Source organism: Haliotis rubra, unplaced genomic scaffold (assembly GCF_003918875.1).
Source record: "Haliotis rubra isolate DU_JTF1 unplaced genomic scaffold, ASM391887v1 Scf418, whole genome shotgun sequence".
In the NCBI taxonomy this organism is placed as follows: Eukaryota; Metazoa; Mollusca; class Gastropoda; order Lepetellida; family Haliotidae; genus Haliotis; species Haliotis rubra.
This window is the reverse complement of record NW_025767100.1, coordinates 615,887-639,707: the sequence shown is the minus strand read 5'-3', so window position 1 is coordinate 639,707 and position 23,821 is coordinate 615,887. Positions and strand designations below refer to the sequence as shown.

The 23,821-nt window shown below is 42.4% G+C and overlaps 1 protein-coding gene across 1 annotated transcript in view; it reads right to left on the bottom strand.

Annotated features, from left to right (window-relative positions):
* Positions 1–23,821, bottom strand: part of LOC124288437 (adhesion G protein-coupled receptor A3-like) — a 121,003-nt gene that overhangs the window by 74,461 nt on the left and 22,721 nt on the right.

Genomic DNA, 23,821 nt, shown 5'->3' with positions numbered 1-23,821 from the left:
ACATGGAACGTTGCATAATGAAATATCTTGTAGCTTTTATCTTGCATTAGTGGTTGCTTGTTAATGACCATCCAGAACTGCCTTAGATATGACGCATCACTTATTGCTGCAATTAATTTTATCAATGACATAATTAGCTGTCACTAATTAATCTGACCTGAATCTTGATAGTTCTACTTTTCACACTCATTCACTGGTTATGTCTGTTTTACAAGCCAATAGAAAGAGTAGCAATGATAACTAGAATACATTTCACTTCCATATCTGTTAAATGTCAACCCTTGTCAATGAACATGTTAACTCCTTGATAAGCCTTTATCAACTCATCTGTACATTTTTGAGATTATATACAACACAGAAAAGTGCAAGCAGCATTCCCTCACAATGGCCTACCGTGTCTTACAACACACACTTATAACCAAACCTTGAAACCCTCCGTTGAAAGACTCTCATGCAACCCACCTTTACAAAAGAACTTAACACACTAATTAACAAAACACAAAACAGTTTTTCACATTTTCAAATATTCAAGCAGACTGATGATCAGAAACATCAAACACAAGTCAGCACAATGTAATTCCATGCCCCACAATCTGATTGAGCTTCTCAAAATCCCCAGATATGAGACTTCTGGTTTCTGATTCAGTAGAACAATACGTGTGACAATCCTTTCATTCCCCCTCCATACTGGAGTCGGAGGACAGTCTGTGAGGGATGTCTCCACAAGGCTTTGCTGACATTTAAAACAGCCTCAAGCAGACCTATTCTCAAGGAAAACAATTGACCTAAGTGGTTGTATTACCATTCCAGCTAGACTAATAAATTCCCTTTGATATTAAGACAGGGTGTATGTATATATACATTATTAATCCTAGCAAATGGGGCTGGCAGAGTGGGTGAAGTCTGTGAAGGATGGCAGAGTGGTTTGGAACAATCTGAACTTACTGAAGTGTCTTGTGATGTATCATATTAGATATAAATGGTAGTATTTGTTAAATAGACTGGTCGAGAAAGTGCTCCTGCTCAAGGCCGGAGATGCTATCTCGGCCATTACTGGTAATGGCATAACAACGATAATGGTGGAGATACACCTCTCAGTTTATGATGGAAAGATGACCCAGGAACCAGGAGCCAGATATGTGCAGACTGAAGCAGTGTGTCTTCCAGTGATTGTATTCCGACACAGAAATGTAGCCGATACGCTAGATGCTTTATACCTGTTCCTGTGGTCTAGAGGTATCGTTAGCAAAGTTTTGTAACTATATTTACACAGTTGTCTCCCCTGGGTCTGGAATACTGCTGACTGTGGAACATAACATTCACTTACTCTGAACTTAAGATTACTCCACTCTGGGGAAAACTTCACATTGATGTTTGGCAAGGGCAGACGATACATGAGTGTAACAATCATTCTGACATTTACATCAGGTACAATTTCAGTACGGTTCAAATTAAAAGCATGACCTTGACCTATATAAGGCCTTTTCACCTCCCTCTCAAAAGAGTGCCTTCTGTGCTATGTTTTCATCTCCCTCACTGAAGAGTGCCTTCTGTGAAATGTTTCCACCTCCCTCACTAACGCATGACTTCTGTGTTGTTTTCACCTCCCTCACTAAAGAGTGCCTTCTGTGCTATGTTTTCACCTCCCTCACTAAAGCGTGCCTTCTATGTTTACACCTCCCTCACTAAAGAGTGCCTTCTGTGCAATGTTTTCATCTCCCTCACTAAAGAGTGCCTTCTACGCTATGTTTCATCTTCCTCATCTTCCCTATGTTTTCATCTTCCTCACTAAAGAGTGCCTTCTGTGCTATGTTTTCATCTTCCTCACTAAAGAGTGCCTTCTACGCTATGTTTTCACCTCCATCACTAAAGAGTGCCTTCTGTGCAATGTTTTCATCTCCCTCACTAAAGAGTGCCTTCTACGCTATGTTTTCACCTCCATCATGTTTTGTGCAATGTCCATCACTAAAGAGTGCCTTCTATCTCTCCCTGCAATGCCTTTCATCTCACCTCCTCACTAAAGAGTGCCTTCTAGGCTATGTTTTCTTCTCCCTCACTAAAGAGTGCCTTCTACGCTATGTTTTCATCTCCCTCACTAAAGAGTGCCTTCTAGGCTATGTTTTCATCTTCCTCACTAAAGAGTGCCTTCTACGCTATGTTTTCACCTCCATCACTAAAGAGTGCCTTACAATGTGACACACTAAAGTGAACCTCCATCACTAAAGAGTGCCTGACAATGTGAACACAGCCAACGAAAGTGGTGGTCTAATATGAAGTGACAAGCTTTTACAATGTCTCGTCCCATTACACTTTGTTCAGACTCCAACTTGGGAGGTGTCCCTGACTGTCTCACACTCAAACACCCAAAGAATTAGATTGATTGTCCAAACCATCTACATCCATAACACTGATTATCTTTACAAACACAGCCAAGCTGGCGACATGATGAAGTACCATGTGACAAGATGAAGGTTACGAGAAGAGATGAGGTTGTCTCCCAGCTGATGCTTTGCATATCAATTAGAAACAGTTTTGGTTTCGGTTTCAGTGTGAATCTCAAGACAGTCATGATGAATTTCAATCAGGTCTCATTTGGGGAAAATGCATTATATGCAAATACAAGAATATTATGCTTAATCAATGTTTAGTTTTTATTCATTTTTCAAAATATGATATTATTCCAATCTAAAAACATCCCAGCATGACAATCATTTGATGGGAAGTGCTTTACGCATTCTAATCACGTGGCATAATCGAGAACCTTTTAGGAATTTGTGATCTTCATGTTTCCAGCCCTATATTCTACAAATACATGTTCGCAAGTCATTACTTAAAAACTTAGATCAGATTTCAGAATTTCATTCCACATCAATATTCATCTGACTACGTTCTCCGTGTGTCTCAATCCTATTATCAACATCAACTGCAGAGCAATCAGGAAGGTTTTGCCATCAAGTGAAGTTCAAGGCTGCCAATGAATAAGAGAGTGAATGTTGTTTTACGGTCAGCAAGTCCAGGTGGTAATCAGTCAAGTCAGGTAAAGACTGATGAACAATACCTTTGGGTACAGAGTGATGAGTTAGTGAGTAAATCTTGTTTAATCTGCAGGGAACAATCTGTTCTGGAATGAGTGAGTCTAGTTTTACTCTGCTTCTAGCAGTATTCCAGCGATAACATGGTGGGGGACACCAGAAATGGGCTTCACACGACCCCTGGGGCGGCATGACGTGCAAACACTTTAACCACAAGGCTACTCCACCGCCCCCATCTGTCCTGGAGCCAGCAAACCAAAGGTCAATAACGTGAACACCCACAATAGTCTGACAATACTTAATACCACAGAGCATCAATGGGCCATGCAGAAATAGTGAGCGTGTAAGTTGACTCATTCGGAAATATATCAACAATGTCTCTGTAAGGGTCACTATGAATAGATGTGGGACATCCAGGCAGGAAGACTTACTTTCCTTATGTCAAGTCATGACGACTTCCAACCAATTTGAACGGAGATGTTTCTTAATATACTGTGGGAGATGTGTGTTCTACCATGATGTACTCTGGAGATGCCGGTGTCTCACCACCCTCCATGTCAGTCTGATATACTCCCGAGGCCATCTCAGTGTTGCCACTAACATAACTACTCCGACACATACAGCTCCAAATCGGCAAATAATCAATTTCTAATTCAAATTTTGGAACTGCCAGTGCCCTTAAAGTTAAGTGAGTACATGAGGCCGGCCGAGATGTACGATGATGAAATATTCAGTGTGGTTAACGGGAGGTGGGGAAGCAGACGTCCCCTATCCAAACATGCACGTCCAGCTAACGGCAACTCACCAGGCCTCCATTACACCTGCCAGGAAATCAAAACATGACGCACTTAAATGAATAATTGAACAAATGTTAACAAAATTGGATTGAAAAAAGAGCCTCAATTGCGCAACATCGACGTACGGTTGCATGGCATGCTCCTCTGGTGTCTTCATAATCGTGAACGTGTAAGACTGGCGTGCCACGCATTGTTACTAAGAGAGGGTAGTGTTCCCCTAGGATTCAGAAAGGGCAGGGTAAATTAAACAAAAGGGCACTTCATAATCTAAAAAGGGCACTTTGGTGAGGATTATTGAAAAAATAACAATAACAAAATGTATATGAAGTCAAATGCTCTTATAATTTTATTTCTAAAGTTCATTTATTACTCTTCTCATTTTGTATTTTAAGATCAAAATTTGGAAAAAAGCATTTCCAGACATTAACCTGTTGTCACATTTGTTTACAATTTCACAAAACACGCAAACAACAATTTACAGTCTTCTTTTCTTTCTTGCCAAGCATCTGTTAACAACTTTTTTTCAAGTCAATGTCTGAGGAGTGAGTGAGTTTAGTTTTACGCCCGCACTCCAGCAATATTCCAGCTATATGGCGGGCGGGGTCTGTAAATAATCGAAGTCTGGACCAGACAATCCAGTGATCAACAGCATGAGCATCGATCTGCTAATTGGGAACCGATGACATGTGTCAACTAAGTCAGCTTAAACTGACCAATCTCGATCCCGTTAGTCAGCCTCTTACGACAAGATAGTCGCCTTTTATGGCAAGCACATGGGTTGCTGAAGACCTATTCTACCCCTGGATCTTCACGGTCACTGACGATGCATTCAGGCTAATCATGAGAAGTCCGCTGTAATTTTGAACACTGAGTCTGTTTCTCATAATCTGTCACAATCAGTTCACTTTTTGAGAACACTCTCCTCAACTTCAGAAGTGGACAATCACAGTTGCATGAATGGACAGTAATTGAACAATGTTTGGATTCAAGTTTCCAAGTTGAGGCTCTTGAGTCTTCAAAATGGTGGAGGGTGGAAACTGGTGTCAAGCTCCTTTACTTGACTCCACTCAATCTGTGTTTGGTCGACATTAAGTCCATTTCTGCCCTTGGTGTTCCACTTCTAGAACATAATGAACAAAACATCATTCCCTTCTTTTGTCATCTTCTGAGTAATTCTCTAATTAGGACGGTTTTGTTGCCACTTTGTGTCAAATGCAGTCTTGTGACCACCATCTTTCTTCTGTGTTGGAATAACTGACTCTGTCTCTGTGTGCCCTTGAATTTTCATATAGGAAACTACCTCTGACTCGTCCGGTCTGAAAAAAAAAAAAAAATACAAAGTTCATATACCATATTCAAAAATATTCTTAGATATTAAATTTGCAATCATAATTATTAAAACAAAAAATATCACACAATAATACACCTGAACGTAAGTATCTACTGTGGAGAGCCTCCACAAGGGTGTGGCTTCCCATTGTTTGAAATCGTGAAAAATAGTTTCTACGCCTTCAAGACTTACATTTTTATGAAATCGACAGTAAACACTAAAACAAAGGCTACCAAGTGAAGCTGTTATGCAAGCTGTATTAACTATTTCATTTCCCAGGACAAACAACAAAATAATTCAAGATCAATTTCAAATTGCCGATGGATTCAAAATGGCGGATATTTTCGAGGTTTCAGATTTCACCTAAACAGCACAGTCACATGAATATCGTGGTCCCCAAACGTACCAAAATACATTCCATGTAGTTCACACATCGTTGTCTTTAATAAATGAAGGTCTTATTTGAAAGGCATGTGAAATTGAAAGGGAAATCAACGGCCTAAAAATCACACGAACTTAGAGGCACATACCTGTTAGGGCTTAAGAAATCTATTAGTCGGCGACACTTCCTTGCTTCAACCTTCACCGCTTCTTCTCTTTCCATTTGATTCTTTCCTTGGTAGGCATTGTGATTTGTAAAGCTTAACTAAACACATTTGACTTCGCCATGGTTTAAATGCCAATTTCCTAATCATTATCAAAACAATTTACGTCTCCCCTTGAAAGGGAGAGAACTCCTGATCCTTAATAAAATCCGGAAAATACACACGGGTTGTTGTAAAATCAAGCACAGCTGGAAAAAACTGGGATTGAGGCGAAAAGGGCAGGGCAAAACAAAAAAGGGCAGGGCGCCAAAATCAAAGGGCAGGGCGCCCTCCTAAATGTGCTCTAGGGGAACACTAGAGGGAGTGGACAGGGGGTCATGGCCCGCAGCTGGACTCCTGACAGTGTCTCAGGCCTCAGGACTCAAGCATCGGGCCTGGGGTCCTGGGTCTTGTGTCTCAGGCCTCAAGCATCGGGCCTGGGGTCCTGGGTCTTATGTCTCTGGCCTGAGGTCTCAGGCCCCAGGTCTCGGGCCTGCCCCACACTGATGCAAGTGGTGTCTCCATAGGAAGGAGACTCTGTTAGAAAGATTGATCAGTTCATCCAGCCATTAATGGGTACCAGGTAGGATGAGAAAGTCATGTGATGGTGAACCTGACACTCAGCTTGGCTGTATACTCCCTAAGAAGTTGACAATAACGACTGATCCAGAGTAATAAAAACATGGAGCCGTGATCATACACTTAGCATTATTATTACCAGTAAGTGCATGAATAACTCAGCTGCAACATCAATCCACTTTGAAACAAAGATACGGAACTGAAAATGTCATGGTTCAATGGAGTGGTCCCTGATGGGCTGACAGTGACCTCATGCTCTGTGTCTCCCACAGGGTCCAACCAACAACATAACTGTGACAGGCATATTACTACTTTTCACAGTAACAAAATTCATACCATAGTTTCCACAATCGTTATCTTCCCATTACAACTTTCCCAATCCCTAAATTCTAATTACAATTTTCCCATTTTTCAATTCTTATTACAATTTTCCCATTACAACTTTCAGAAAAGTGCTTCCTGTTCAGTAGATCCTTAAACAGTGCAGTCAGATGGGAGCTATTCAAGAAATTCTAAAACCAACTAAATATTAATCATAACACCGCCATATACATATATTGTAACATGACTGGCTACAAACCAAAGCCATCTCTTTGGGCTTGGTTCCTCACTCCCTCCAGACATATATTTCCTTGTAACATGTCTATCATGGACTTTACGACTTTCAGACCCATCCAATTTCATAGTGATGGCCCAGTATTGTAAATACAAATTCATATTTTCATTATGTTGCTTAGCAACCTAAAAAAACATATTTGTAGGTATGTAGTTTAAGGATTTTTCCACATTACAGACAATATTTTTCATACTTTTTATCATCATCCTAAAACAGCTGACAAATGAAGAATTTGAGAATGTTTTCACAAACAGTCCAACAAAGTTGTGTTGATGCTACCTACGTAAACACTTCCAACAAAGTTGTGTTGATGCTACCTACGTAAACACTTCAAGTTCTCTAAGTAAGTAGCAACTGCAAATTGATCACTAAATAAGGAATATGCAGGTACCAAGCAAAGTTCAACAGATCAAAGTTCAACACCACAGTGTTTGACTATATCTCCTTTAAATGTTCTGTAAATTGTAATTCCATTTAAGTACAGCTTTCTTTTTAAGACATCAAGGTTTCCCTTTCCAAATTCAAATCTGGTAATCAGATTCATGCAGCTTTGTTGGTGACACTGGACCAGTGTAAGACCCTCCATGTTCCAGCGATTGTATTCCGATTGCTAGCCAAGCATCACCTCAGAACATGGGTCACGTATAACAACCATTGTGAAATAAGTCTGATCATGACAACAACACAACGCATCTTGATATCCTCACACAGCCCTTGCTTCCAGGCTGTGTGGAGTCGGTGGGGTAGCCTAGTGGTTAAAGCATTCGCTCGTCACACTGAAGACCCGGGTTTGATTCCCACATGGGTACAATGAATGAAGCTCATTGCTGTTTTCCCTCACCGTGATATTGCTGGAATATTGGAATATTACTAAAACCAGTGTAAAATCAAACTCACTCACTCACTCTCGGCTGCGTTTGACTGATCCCCAGATGTATGGAGCAGCTTTCACACACAAACGTGGAAGGAAGGCCAACTGACACATTACAATATACACAAGCCTGCAGTCAGTGCAGCCCCCCAGCAAACTCGGTCATGTCTCCTTAACAATTTCTCCATACATCCGCCACTGCAAGGACCCACACACCTGCTTCCGTGAGCTCCGCCTAATATTACCTGGTTTAACTTACAGAAAACACACTGGCATGTCATCCATGTTGTAACTTACATCCAACATGACAGAGTGCGTGAGTGTCTGGCAGCATAAGTGAGAGAGTGAGTTTAGTTTTACGCTGCCCTCAGCAATATTCCAGCTGTATGACAGCTGTCTGTAAATAATCCAGTATGGAACAGACAATCCAGTGATCAACAGCATGAGCAATGACCTCCGTAATTGGGATACAATGACATGTGTCAACCAAGTCAGCGAGTCTGACCACCCGATCCCGTTAGTTGCCTCTCACAACAAACATGGATGACCAATTCTGACCCAGATCGTCACAGATAAGCATGAGTGAGTGAGTGAGTGAGTGAGTGAGTGAGTGAGTGAGTGAGTGAAGTGAGTGAGTGAGTGAGTGAGTGAGTGAGTGAGTGAGTGAGAGTATACACTACCCTGAGGAGTGCACAATGACCAGGAAAATGCAGAAATTATTGACTGCATGACCAGAAAATCCAAACTAGAACTGGTCTTCAGCAACCCATGCATTGTCCACTGTGAAGATCCAGGCAAGAACTGCTCTTGCATCTTGCTTTGCAGTTTAAGCATTACACTGTTTTGTATTGTAGTTATTGTAATTATTGCATTGTTTTGCAGTGTAAGTAGTGTATTGTTTTGTGGAGTAATTGAGTTGAGTTGGGCTTTTCGTCACATCGGCATTATTCCAGCCATATAGTGACGAGAACAAGTCTGCATTAGTAAACATTGTAAGTACAGAGTCAAAATGAGTTTTATTTAAAAACATATATTCATTTCATTGTCATTTTAAAAAAAGGAAAAAGTCATAGCACTAAATTTAAAAGCAGGCAATTTGTTAGTCACATTACACAGTTACAATTTATGATACAGATCAACTTCCTTCAGGTAGTTCACTATCACATGAGCGCTCACGCGGGAGAACAGATCTTTCAGATTTGTTGTTTCATAATGTGAGTCCCTTGCAGACGACAAGTCCACAAAGTCAAGCAGAATATGCTTGATAGTGAAAACCTCATCGCAAGAGACACACATGGGGGGTCCATCCCCATCCGTTTTCAGCGGATAGTCATGAGTAAACCGACTGTGGCCAATACGACATCGTCGTAAAATTACCTCATCATGTCTTGACTGACAACCCAAGTAGGTATAACCAATTGTTGGCTTCAGTTCATACAGTTTATTTCTTCCTACTTGAGTGTCCCACCTCTTTTGCATGAGGTCCCGAGTATAGCTTTTGATAGTGGGTTTGAAATCACTGTACGGGATCAGCAGTGGAGATAAGGGCTTGTCAAGAGCTGCTTTTGCTGCAGCATCGGCTTTGTGTTACCTGCTATGCCGACGTGACCCGGCAACCAGCAGGTGACGATGTCACATTGGCCAGTAGAGAGGTCGTTGTAAAGTTCTAAAATGTCCAGAATGATTGGGTGACTTGAAGTGACATTTTGAAGTGCTTGAAGGCAAGTTAATAAATCTGTGAAAACGACGAAGTTTTTGGAATGATTCTGCTGTTTTATATAGGTCAAAGCTGAATAGATAGCTTTGGCTTCGCAGTGAAAATGGAACTGTTGTCGGGAATCCTAGAGGAGACAGTCTTGGATCCAATGACTGTAGCACTGCAACTTGGCCCTCATCCTTGGATCCGTCTGTGAAAATGGATCTATGGGTGTCATACTTGGAACGTAACTGGTTGTATTCCCGCTGGAACACCAAAGGATTTGTTTTGGACTTTTTGAGTTTAGTGAGGGTAAGATCGACCTGTGGTTTCACCATCTGCCAAGGTGGTGAAGACAGGAGTCGGTAAGGTGCTATGATATTGAGATCAATTATAGCTGCAGATATGTGTGGTTGAATTCTGATTCCAAGTGGTGGAACCACGCTTGGCAGTTTAGGAAACAGGTTTTCATAGAGAGGGTTGAAAACACAATTGTATGCTGGATTGGACTGATTTGAACGTAATTTAGTGATATATTGCAGTGAAAGTTTAATGTGGCGTTGTTCAAGGGAAGGTTCGTTAGCCTCTGCATATAGACTGTCTACCGGAGAGGTCCTAAAAGCTCCCAGGCAGAGCCTCAGGCCTTGGTGGTGGATAGAATCTAATTTTTCTAAATTGCTTTTGCAGGCTCCACCATAAACAATGGAGCCGTAGTCTAGTTTAGAGCGAACCAAAGATCTGTACAAGTGAAGGAGGGTAGTCTGATCCCTTCCCCACTCTGTATTTGAAACGACTTTTAGTAAGTCCAGTGCCTTCAAGCACTTGGTTTTCAAATATTTTATGTGTGGTAAGAATGTCAGGTGACAGTCGAATATGAGTCCCAGGAATTTAGCCTCTTCTACTACCTTGATAGGAGTACCATCTAAAGATAGGTCTGGATCCTTGTGTGGTTTGTATTTACGACAAAAGTGAATACAATTTGTTTTGGATTTGAAAACTTAAAGTCATTTTCATTGGCCCCTTTTTGGATTTTGTTAAGGCAGAGTTGTAGCTGCCTTTCTATTGCATGCATGTTCTTACCACGACATGAAATATTGAAATCGTCCATGAAAAGGGACCCATCCACACAACTGTTCAAGGCTTTATGTCATTTGTGTTGACACGGAGTTCAGTCTTGCTGGAAACCTCCAGTTGCCAGTGCTGCTCTACGCCAGGAATCAATTTTCACATAATGCTTCATATCCTCTTAAAAACGCTGTCATATTCTGCTGAACTTAATTCCATAGAAGCACAACAACGGATTTTTCAAGCAGATTTGAAAAGTTGGAAAATTGTTTTTCTAATGTGCTGATGACAACAAACTCCCAACAATCATTCACAAATGTTGGTGGATGTGTCAAACCGACAACCTCGTCCTCTCTACCGTATTGGGATTCAGCTCGTTTATCATGACTCATTACACATGTCAACTTTTTTATAAGATTCAAATTTTTCTGGGTGTTTTTTTACTAAACATAAAAAAGGTCAGGATTTCATTATATCATTTCTAATCGCTGACTCAGAATTTTTGTTTTATCCGATAACCAATTAATTGTTACATTTGTAAAACACCTGATCAATTATATCTGTATGGCAGACCAGCTAATTTATTATACATGAGACAGAATCTTCAAGGAACAATTTACTATGTATGTTAAAAGTCAGCTGATAATGAAATCAAATTTCATAACACAGAAAAAGGTAACAAATGAGCCCTGATTCTAACCTATAATGGCTTCCGACAGCACACATCAATAATGCAGCAACTATTTTATTACCAGAATCCCGCTCTTTATATTCAATTCTGAAGGAAAATTGCATCAAAAATGAATCATTCATCAGTAGACGTAGCAGATTCAAATCTCCACTCTGCTAGACAATGATATTAAGCTTAACAAGTTTACAGTGTCTAAATGGTAAGTCTTAAAGAATAGCCATCTGTGAACAGTTTCTTTAAGCATTGAATACAGAAGCTGAAATGCACAAATTGAGGTGTATGATCACACTGGCTGAAAAGCAGGCTGTGCAACACATCGGCAACATGCGTCCTACAAGCAGCATTTGTTTGTGTGGAGAAGTAGGCAGTATAAGTCTCAAGTGCCCAGGCTCATCTCTTTGCTGGTTACAGGTAGACGTTGCTACAACATCCTTGTTTCCCTAGCATAACATCATCCTCGACAGTGCAGGGAATTATATCTACATTCCATTGTGTTAAATACCCTGGAACCATTAACATATTCACAGAAGATCAGTTTTCTACATCAACATCACATCTTCTCAGAAACTTTCCAGTTGCCGCAAATTTGTGGGAAACTGGACAGGATTGCTTCAAGACAGCATTAGTCTCTCCCTTGAGTGAGTGAGTGAGTGAGTTTGGTTTTACACCGCTTTTAGCAATATTCCAGCAACATCACGGCGGGGGACACCAGAAATGAGCTTCACACAATGTACCCATGTGGGGATTCGAACCCCGGGTCTTCGGCGTGACGAGCGAACGTTTTAACCACTAGGCTACCCCACCGCCCCTCTCTCCCTTGAGGTAGTGCAATAAACAAGTTCTGCCAAGGATGGGAGTCAAACCCAGAACTTGGGTGTGATTAGCAATGCCTTTAAAACTACCACCTAGCTACCAGCCCGGTGAAGGGACATAATTATCTCAGCTAGAATGGTTTCAACAAAAAGTTATAGAAATGAGGAGATGAAACTACATGGAAAACTGCAATAGGTTTTGGGTCGGACCAACACTGCACAAAGCAGGAATGGCTAACAATATGCTACTTAGTGCTCCAGATGGACAGACAATCATGTCCTGTTAATGGAACCATAGGTGTAAGTCCACAGGACAAGGAAAGCAATAAATCCCATAAAAGGTAAGAAAACATTGCCTGAAAATGGTTCTGCTGATGACACATCCAGTGTGTAAAGGTTTAGTGATGTGGATGTAAATGATGAATCCTGAATGTTCCACTAATCAAATACCATCATCCATGGTGTTGTGTGAACAAGTAGCCTGATTGGTCCCGTACAGCACCGCCTGGTCTACAGTAATACCTACAGCTAACATCCGGCCGACTGCCCAGAAAATGAACACAAGCCATTCAAATACAATAAATGAGCATTCAAAATGAAAAGCAATGATCCTGCTATTACACCTGTCAAGCACTTTTCTCAGCTATTAAAAACCCATTTATCTCAAACTGCGAGTAACGAATGACAAGAGTCATGTCAACAGCCCTGAACAACCATAGCAGATTGATGTTGATTCTGTACTGACAACCAACACATATAGGGGAATTCATTACCAGAATAAACAGTACTTCCTCCGACAGACCGAGGGCTTTGTGGGCCGCCCCAATTACCTCCCTTGCCTTGGTGCTCCCTGTATGTACCTTGGTGAAGATAATGGCCCACCACGCTCCCTGTAATTAAAACTGGCGAAAGTGTCTGCTATCATACTTACACTTACGGTGACCTCAGCAAGGGAAGCTGCAGACACATGGGAATACTCAGGAAGGGGGGCAAGGTGGGAGATGTACCTACGATGATGGTGGAGGAGAGTTGGGAAGGATGTTGGTGAAGACAGCGAGTTTGTTTCACTTTGATAACATTTTATTATTTCATCAGTTACTATTTGGAAGGGTTCGACATTCATACTGAACAATACATTTCCTACAATTCATGATGTCAATAATAAGCCAATAACCATTAGAAGTGCAAATCTAGAAATTCAGCAAATATCATCAGATCCTGGGAGAACTAAGGGAAGCAACTCGACCAAGGTTAATAAGGAGTTAATTTTTGTATATATACATTCACAGCAGTTTCCATTTTTACACCGATGATCAACCTGATCATCCCTCAACTCTTTGGAGTGTAATTCTAGGACATGTGAAAGCTGAAGTTGTTTCACAGGGGTTGGAGGGTTTTGGAGTAAGGAAGTTTGTAGATGAAGATCACTAATACTCACTTCCATGAATAATATGGTACTTGAGATGAAGCGAGGGTTTCTAAACATGTACACGTTATTGCATTCCATGACGACCCACGCTGCAGTTGAAAACAGCTGAGTACAACACTTCAGCTGTCTCCATGGTTAATGACATCATCATACCAAGACTGGAACCTCATCCTGGAATATGTCAGTTGGTGATGACTTATTTGCATCCTCTAGCCATTCAGATATATGACAAACCATGGCTAATTAAATGAATAATTCAAAAACTCCCCGGCCATAAAAATATGGCAATAATTTCCGACAACTAACCACAAAAATTAATCCTCACCACATTGATTCTGAAAGAAGTTCTCAGGATGACCTTGAAAGTGTACTGAATGGTAGGAATAACAAAAGCTGCCGATGTGAAGCAAGCTAGCACTGAACTGGTTACCATGATATCCGATGTGAAGCAAGCTAGCACTGAACTGGTTACCATGATATCCAATGTGAAGCAAGCTAGCACTGAACTGGTTACCATGATAATGGTAACCTTTGACACACAGATAGCTGTGCAATGGCCACATGCATGCGAAGAACCTCATCCAACATTCCGCACCGGTCCTGGACCATCTCTCATCTCACTCCTCAGACAACTCGGGACTTGTATGTACAAACCATTCCCTTAATTTATTAAGTAAACATCGCACTCTACTTAATGTCCCTGCAAATTTGATGTAACTTAGCCAAACTAACAGAATTTTTTCAACAATCTGTAAGTTTATTTACTTCCTGAGATGGTCACGTTAATAAATGACACTTCCTCCACAGTAGCCTGTATGACAGTCAGCCTGCTATCGTACAGTCCGGTTCCATCAAGGCCCGCTCAATTATCTCATTCGTGTCCCTTGTGATCCCAGGCCACAGACAGTCTCTTCCATATTAATATCGGTATAATTAATAATACACCTGATGTTTTGATGATGTCCCAACCATGTCCTATTACTTATATAAATTCCTATGATGTCCTTACTATGTCCCTACAATATCCCTATTATGTCCCAACACCTTACAATGTCCTTACTATGTGGATACCCCTACAATGTCCTTACTATGTCCCTACAATATCCCTATTATGTCCCAACACCTTACAATGTCCTTACTATGTGGATACCCCTACAATGTCCTTACTATGTCCCTACAATATCCCTATTATGTCCCAACACCTTACAATGTCCTTACTTTGTGGATACCCCTACAATGTCCTTACTATGTCCCTACAATATCCCTATTATGTCCCAACACCTTACAATGTCCTTACTATGTGGATACCCCTACAATGTCCTTACTATGTCCCTACAATATCCCTATTATGTCCCAACACCTTACAATGTCCTTACTTTGTGGATACCCCTACAATGTCCCTATGATGTCCTTACTATGTCCCTACAATATCCTTATTATATCCCAACACCTTACAATGTCCTTACTATGTGGATACCCCTACAATGTCCCTATGATGTCCTTACTATGTCCCTACAATATCCTTATTATGTCCCAACACCTTACAATGTCCTTACTTTGTGGATACCCCTACAATGTCCCTATGATGTCCTTACTATGTCCCTACAATATCCTTATTATGTCCCAACACCTCACAATGTCCTTACTTTGTGGATACCCCTACAATGTCCCTATGATGTCCTTACTATGTCCCTACAATATCCTTATTATGTCCCAACACCTTACAATGTCCTTACTATGTGGATACCCCTACAATGTCCCTATGATGTCCTTACTATGTCCCTACAATATCCTTATTATGTCCCAACACCTCACAATGTCCTTACTTTGTGGATACCCCTACAATGTCCCTATGATGTCCTTACTATGTCCCTACAATATCCTTATTATGTCCCAACACCTTACAATGTCCTTACTATGTGGATACCCCTACAATGTCCCTATGATGTCCTTACTATGTCCCTACAATATCCTTATTATGTCCCAACACCTTACAATGTCCTTACTATGTGGATACCCCTACAATGTCTCTATGATGTCCTTACTATGTCCCTACAATATCCTTATTATGTCCCAACACCTTACAATGTCCTTTCTATGTGGATACCCCTACAATGTCCCTACTGGTGATACACTCAGTGGACATTACAATGATGCAGTTCGCACACATTTCGTCATAATGGCTAGCCATTCACAACACTGAAGAAAGTTTAACTCCACGTGACAGATTGAGTGAGTGAGTGTGTGTGTTGTGGGGTGGGTGTACAGGGTTGCAAGGGGTAACTCGCAAGTCGTCAATCATAAGGCAGCTGAAATATCTCTCCTCCTCACCCTGTTACCAGATAACATATATTTTTTTCTCTTTGTAAAAGTAGCCCCTGAATGTACCTTAACTGTGTATGGGTATGTAACTGACTTTACTTCTACATAAACACACATAGCCAAGGGCACCTGTGAGAACTGAACTCAGAGCAGAACGCTGCACCCACAGAGAAGACCCAGTTGATCATCATCTGACAGATGGGAGCTGGTCCATGGCACGAGCTGCCTGGGTCCTGACAGGTGAAACATAGACTTCGCTTACTCAGGGGCAGGCCTATTCTCAGCAATATCAACAACAGACCCACTGAGGGTGAAGGCACAAGGCAGCAGTAAGTGTTGAATGCTACCCACAATATTGCTAAGGATCCTATGAGAATATTATTCACATGGTTACAGCACTGCGACTATCTCCCAGTATCAGCCCTATAGAGAAGCAAGGTAGATGATAACATCACGATGACACGGAGTGATAACTTATAATATCACACTGTAGTAGTTTTATTACAGTAATATGAGTCAGTATCACACTATAATGGTTTACTATAAGCAATACGAGTCCTGGTAGGAATAAACTCGATGAAGGACAATCGTAAATGATGTTTTATGTCAGAGAAACATGAATCCATATTGTTGTGATAACCGACATCGGCAGCAGTTTGCGACTCTCTACAACCAATGTCTAACATGCTGTATCCCATTTCCCACAAACCTCCTGTAATGTGCTGTCCTCTGTGGCATTGTCTAGCCTATCTATTGTACTTGTAACTTCATAATTGGACACAAGAGCAGGGAGTCCCTATTATCGGCTCTGTGTGAAAGTCTCTCAACGATGGCCTGATTGTACCTTGCAACTAAAGGTGAAGGAAGACCACTCATGTCCACCACAGTGTGGCAAAGTGATTCTCACCTAGGACGTGATTACATCTTCTGATGACTGAAGGTGCGAGGAGACCAGTAACCATGAGTGTCACAGCTCCTTTCATCGTGTGAATGAGCACAATTAGCACATATATATCATTATATCCTCACAGACACAACAAGGTGTGACCACCAACCCTGCACGGAGCCAAACATCTCCATACAAGGTATAGAATTATAGGTGTGATTATGAGTCGTATTGGGCCCAATGCCCTGGGGAAGATTTGTCACAGGAAGAGATCCTGGTGACTTGAGGTAAAGTTGTTCCACAAGTGTTGGCCACTGAAAACACCCACAAAGCCTTATGAGGTTATTCTTCCTCAGCAGACAATATCACCATCTTGAATGAACTTTTGCATGTGAGCACTGCACAGGATAGAATGTATGAAATAGCCACTGGCCCGCTAGCCCGTGGCTTGTAAAAATCCAGTCGGGCCAGTAAATTTCCAGAGTCACTGGCCCGACTGGCTAGTGAATTATTATTGGTTAATTTTGCAGATATATCACTCTCTCCGACTTGTTAAGTTATAATACACTTTTAAATCATGCAAGATTATGGCCTGATAAAAGGATCATCATATTAGCAGCTTAATGATGAAACCTGTGTCATGCCGACAAAATCTTGAGTGGTGGGAACAGCTGAAGGAGTCAAGTCACACCTGTTGAGTTTGACAGACACGTAGACAGTCCCCAGATTAGCCTTTAACTGAACAAATCTGACAAATTGGGCTTATTAACGACAACACTTTAGATCAAGGTCAAGGTCGTTAGATCTGCCACCAGCTGGGGAAATATTGAAAGGTGAATAGAAACAGAGCATTGTGAAGCGATTCAAGAGTCCGGTATCAAGTGCCACCATTTTCAGAGGACAGAATATTACAGACAACAGAACTTGTCAGATTTCAATCTGAAGGCCAACTTAAAACTTTTACCCCTTTGTCCAGCCATGCTGTCCAAGCTGTCAAACTGTCTAACAGACCCATACTTTCACAGACATAGCCATGGTACCTGAAACACTCTCCTCCCCATATGCCACAGACCCATACTGTCACAGACATAGCCACGGTACCTGAAACACTCCCCTCCCCAAATGCCAACCCCTCCGTGTATGTTACATGTCTGAACTCCATTTTGATCTAAAGCCCCTCCCCCTGAAGCAACCATATACTCCAGCCACCAGCTATCCAACATGCGACTCCGATACACACTAACCCCTACTCTGACAAACACTTCATCCCTTGCCCCAAACACACCATTCATAACCCCTCCCAGACACAGGCCTTACTCCCCTCCAGACACCACCACTTATCCCCCCCACAACCACCCCCTTACACACATGCACACACACACACACATGCAAACACACACAGGCACATGCACACACATGCACACACACACACACACACACATGCACACACTATTCATGCACCTTCACCCCCTGCCCATGTAGTAATTCATAATCTCCAGAGTTCAATTCATAAAATCATGCAATTCCACAACTAGACAGACATTTCATTAAAAGGAAATGAAGGCTACATGTGCTATAGGCTGATATTCTGACAGTTCCATCATAATGATAGAGCATTTAACAAATGAAACCCCTCTTGGATCATCAGCAGCAAGACGCACTAACCGAGATCAAAGGCTCAGGTCCAGCCCGTTCTGTGTGTGTCCTACGTAGACCTTTTGTGAAGGAAGAAAAGAGGCTCCGTAAAAAGCATTGTCGAGGCAGTATTGAAGCATCACAGAAGCATTGTTGAAGCAGCTGGATTGAGAGAATACACAGTTCGGATCACTTGGCTCGGAGTGGACTTGAAGTATGCGACCCATTTCAATGACATTTATAACGCATTACAATTACTACAGAGCTTTGAAGACGGGAGGATGGACGCCGAGTGATGTCACTTCAGAAACTTCAGAATCCGTTTCAGTTCTTCTCAAATGGATTGATTCATTTCTTCTTCTTTTTCTCCCCCAAATGCAAGCATTTTTCTTGTAAAAGTTATTTCACGGTTCCAAAAAGTTAAGTGATATTACTTTGGGACACATTTAGTATATTTGCTTTGGTCCTTCAATGCTAGACATTTTGTTAAAAATAGAGATTTGACAAACAAACATAGTATTTAGGAGTTGTAATGCAGTTAAACATCAAAGAAAATATCTTTTCTTAGATATCAAAGGAATAAAAAGTATGTTTGCTTTTTTATGTCATGGCTCTCAATGTCAGAATGGGATGGTGATATGTTTTATATTGCTCATATTTTCCAAGCAAAGAGACAAGGCTTGGTTTGGAAATAGTCTAGGACGGTTACGTATTGTATGCAAGAAACTCAGTTAGTAATTATTGAAATAGATATTCCCACATCTTACACCTCCATACAAGAAGTCAAAAAAAAAATATATTAACATAATTTCTGGCTTCCTGGCTTAAGAGTCATACCTGTGTATACATGACATCTTACCATCAATAGTGGGTGGGACACTTTTGACCAGGATTTCAGTTTTATCATGGGGCCTTATGAAAAGAATGCCCCAAGTGATGTAAGTCTGAAATGTTTTACCTCTTCAGTGAAACCTCCCAGTCACACCTGAGATCAGTTACGGAGTTGGAAGACAATGGCCTTTTCTCCAAACCAGGGTGAACCTGTGATTCAAACCATAAGTCATATGACTTGGCACAATGAGCAGGACAGATCCAATACCTCGGAGAGACACCTTTGATGATTCAGGACAACCAATAAGGCAACCCTTTACATTTTTCAGCTGGTAAAGAGACCAAACACCCCAAAAAAGAAACATTTTCACCACTACATGAATTTGGGCCATTTTGGGGGGAACATGTTAATAAAAAGTAAAAGGCCTTAATACACTAATCCCACCCTAAAACATCATTGTCAAAGAATACCTGGTCCACTGAATCCCATGTTTAACGTAACAGGCAAATTAGTAGTGGCAAGCATATGAATGGATCTCAGAAAATCAGAGACAACACCAGTTAACAAATTCCTCAAGTCAAGCCCTCAACACTGAAATGTTGTCTAAGTGTTCAAGATGTTTCCTTTAAGAACCCAGGTAAGCAGTGTTACCTGACGAGAGACACCTGCCTCGAAGGTGCTACCTGAAGCTAGTCATGGGCTGCGTATTCCATCATATTTATACAGCTGAGTAGACGAGAGAAAACAAATAAAAAAAACTTCCTTTTGCTTTTAGACCTCAAATTTAGAAAATAAGAGGAAGAGGATTTTTTTCAAAAACAAATAATACTTCAGTGACAAGACTGACATTTAAAGTATGTCTTCATGTACACTACGCATCAATCACAGCCTGACACGACGGCAGAGCGCGGCAATTACACAGCATGGAAGACAATGGTCTTTTCTCCTAACTGTCTCATGAAGAATTGGACATTTTCATTATTCATGAAATTTCAAATCATGACCAATGCTGTGAGTTTATTGGGAGATTGTCTCGAGCCCTCCTGTAGTCAGCTCTTGGTCAGAAACGACCACGGAAAAAAAGAAACAGATGAGAAAATACAGCTGTTTTCACATCAAAGGCTTGTGTTTAACAAAGAAACCTGATTCCAATTTCATAACGTAACTGAAACCTGAATCAGTGGGACATTAACACATTGCCTGCAATATTAATGGGTGAGTGAGTGTGTGAGTGGGTGGGTTTGTGAGTGTGTGAGTGAGTTGGTGGGTGGGTGTGAGGGTGGGTGTGAGAGAGGGTGTGTGTGAGAATGGGTTGGGAGGAGGTGGGTGGGTGGGTGGGTGAGTGAGTGAGTGAGTGAGTGAGTGAGTGAGTGAGTGAGTGTGTGTGAGTTTGGGTGGGTGAGTGAGTGAGTGAGTGAGTGAGTGTGTGGATGGGTGAGAGTGAATTGGTGAGTGAGAGTGAATTGGTGAGTGAAGAATCGGTGAGTTGGTGAGCGAGTGGGTGAGTGAGTCAGCTTTACACGGCAAGGAGGAGGTTGCTTAAATCTGCATACGCGTGTCCAATGAGTTGAGGCTGTGAGCCAGGTAGAGAAATTAGCCTATATCGGTCTACAGCCCAAGAAAGAGAGAAGAGCGAAGGAGGAAGATAGGGGGAAGAAGAGGAAGGGCATTCAGACCAGTTAGTTAGATTAATAGATTAACACTTAGTCTCTGAATATATATAATTTTGTCAGAAATAAACAATTCCTTATAAACTGAATAGGAGCCCCAGTGAGATGAGATTCTGAACCTGACGGCTTTAGCATTGCAAGGAGGAGTAGGCAGTAGGGAAACTAATGTGGTTCAGTAACTGTTCAACAGACTAGGAGTCGGTGAGCCATTGAAGTCCATGAAGATGATATACAGCAATGTCATAGTCATATTTTTCTGTACATGGACTTGCTATCAACCGTGGTCCCCCCACTGAGGTCAGTGAACATCTAGAAACTGGAGGTCCCCACATGAGGTCAGTGAACATCTAGAAACTGGAGGTCACCACACGGAGGTCAGTGAACATCTAGAAACTGGAGGTTCCCACACTGAGGTCAGTGAACACTCAGAAACTGGAGGTTCCCACACTGAGGTCAGTGAACATCCAGAAACTGGAGGTTCCCACACGGAGGTCAGTGAACATCCAGAAACTGGAGGTTCCCACACGGAGGTCAGTGAACATCTAGAAACTGGAGGTTCCCACACTGAGGTCAGTGAACATCCAGAAACTGGAGGTCACCACACGGAGGTCAGTGAACATCTAGAAACTGGAGGTTCCCACACTGAGGTCAGTGAACATCCAGAAACTGGAGGTTCCCACACTGAGGTCAGTGAACATCCAGAAACTGGAGGTTCCCCACACTGAGGTCAGTGTGAACATCCAGAAACTGGAGGTTCCCACACTGAGGTCAGTGAACATCTAGAAACTGGAGGTTCCCACACTGAGGTCAGTGAACATCCAGAAACTGGAGGTTCCCACACTGAGGTCCTGGAGGTCCCCACTGAGGTCAGTGAACATCTAGAAACTGGAGGTTCCCACACTGAGGTCAGTGAACATCTAGAAACTGGAGGTTCCCACACTGAGGTCAGTGAACATCCAGAAACTGGAGGTTCCCACACTGAGGTCAGTGAACATCTAGAAACTGGAGGTTCCCACACTGAGGTCAGTGAACATCTAGAAACTGGAGGTTCCCACACTGAGGTCAGTGAACATCTAGAAACTGGAGGTTCCCACACTGAGGTCAGTGAACATCTAGAAACTGGAGGTTCCCACACTGAGGTCAGTGAACATCCAGAAACTGGAGGTTCCCACACTGAGGTCAGTGAACATCTAGAAACTGGAGGTTCCCACACTGAGGTCAGTGAACATCCAGAAACTGGAGGTTCCCACACGGAGGTCAGTGAACATCCAGAAACTGGAGGTTCCCACACGGAGGTCAGTGAACATCTAGAAACTGGAGGTTCCCACACTGAGGTCAGTGAACATCTAGAAACTGGAGGTTCCCACACTGAGGTCAGTGAACATCCAGAAACTGGAGGTCCCCACACTGAGGTCAGTGAACATCTAGAAACTGGAGGTTCCCACACTGAGGTCAGTGAACATCTAGAAACTGGAGGTTCCCACACTGAGGTCAGTGAACATCCAGAAACTGGAGGTTCCCACACGGAGGTCAGTGAACATCTAGAAACTGGAGGTCACCACACTGAGGTCAGTGAACATCCAGAAACTGGAGGTTCTCACACTGAGGTCAGTGAACATCTAGAAACTGGAGGTTCCCACACTGAGGTCAGTGAACACTCAGAAACTGGAGGTCTCCACATGGAGGTCAGTGAACATCCAGAAACTGGAGGTTCCCACATGGAGGTCAGTGAACATCCAGAAACTGGAGGTTCCCACATGGAGGTCAGTGAACATCTAGAAAATGGTGGTCCCCACATGAAGTCAGTGAACATCCAGAAACTGGAGGTTCCCACATGGAGGTCAGTGAACATCCAGAAACTGGAGGTCCCCACACTGAGGTCAGTGAACATCCAGAAACTGGAGGTCCCCACACTGAGGTCAGTGAACATCCAGAAACACCACACTGGAGGTCCCCACACTGAGGTCAGTGAACATCCAGAAACTGGAGGTCAGTCCACATGGAGGTTCCCACATGGAGGTCAGTGAATATCCAGAAACTGGAGGTCTCCACACTGAGGTCAGTGAACATCTAGAAACTGGAGGTCTCCACACTGAGATCAGTGAACATCCAGAAACTGGAGGTCACCACACTGTGGTCAGTGAACATCCAGAAACTGGAGGTACCCACACTGAGATCAGTGAACATCCAGAAACTGGAGGTCACCACACTGTGGTCAGTGAACATCCAGAAACTGGAGGTCTCCACACTGAGATCAGTGAACATCCAGAAACTGGAGGTCACCACACTGAGGTCAGTGAACATCCAGAAACTGGAGGTACCCACATGGAGGTCAGTGAACATCTAGAAACTGGAGGTACCCACATTGAGGTCAGTGAACATCCAGAAACTGGAGGTCACCACACTGAGGTCAGTGAACATCCAGAAACTGGAGGTCACCACATGAGGTCAGTGAACATCCAGAAAGTGGAGGTTCCCACACTGAGGTCAGTGAACATCCAAAAAGTGGAGGTTCCCACATGAGGTCAGTGAACATCCAGAAACTGGAGGTCACCACACTGAGGTCAGTGAACATCCAGAAACTGGAGGTCTCCACACTGAGGTCAGTGAACATATCTAGAAACAATGTTTAAGATGCGGCAGTAGTTGGTTCTGCTGAGGAATGATGACAAGGTACAGCAGCCGATTCTATTTAGATTCTCCCTTCCTGTGGCTCAACGTACAGTGCGCCACTCAAACTTCTTCAATGAGGAAATTATTGCCGCGAACTTCTGCGTTGTATCAACTTCCAAGTTTTTCTGCCCCAAATCCCAAGTTAGAAAATGCGTACTGAGAATGATCAGCTGCAAATGCTGCCCGCAGTCAGGAAGACACTGCTCTGTTGTAAATGTTTACTGAAAGGAAGCCTCCAAACTCTGCCTGCCTAGCCCGGTAGCTAAGACACTGTGACTTCCTGGGAGAAGCTGAGAACAAA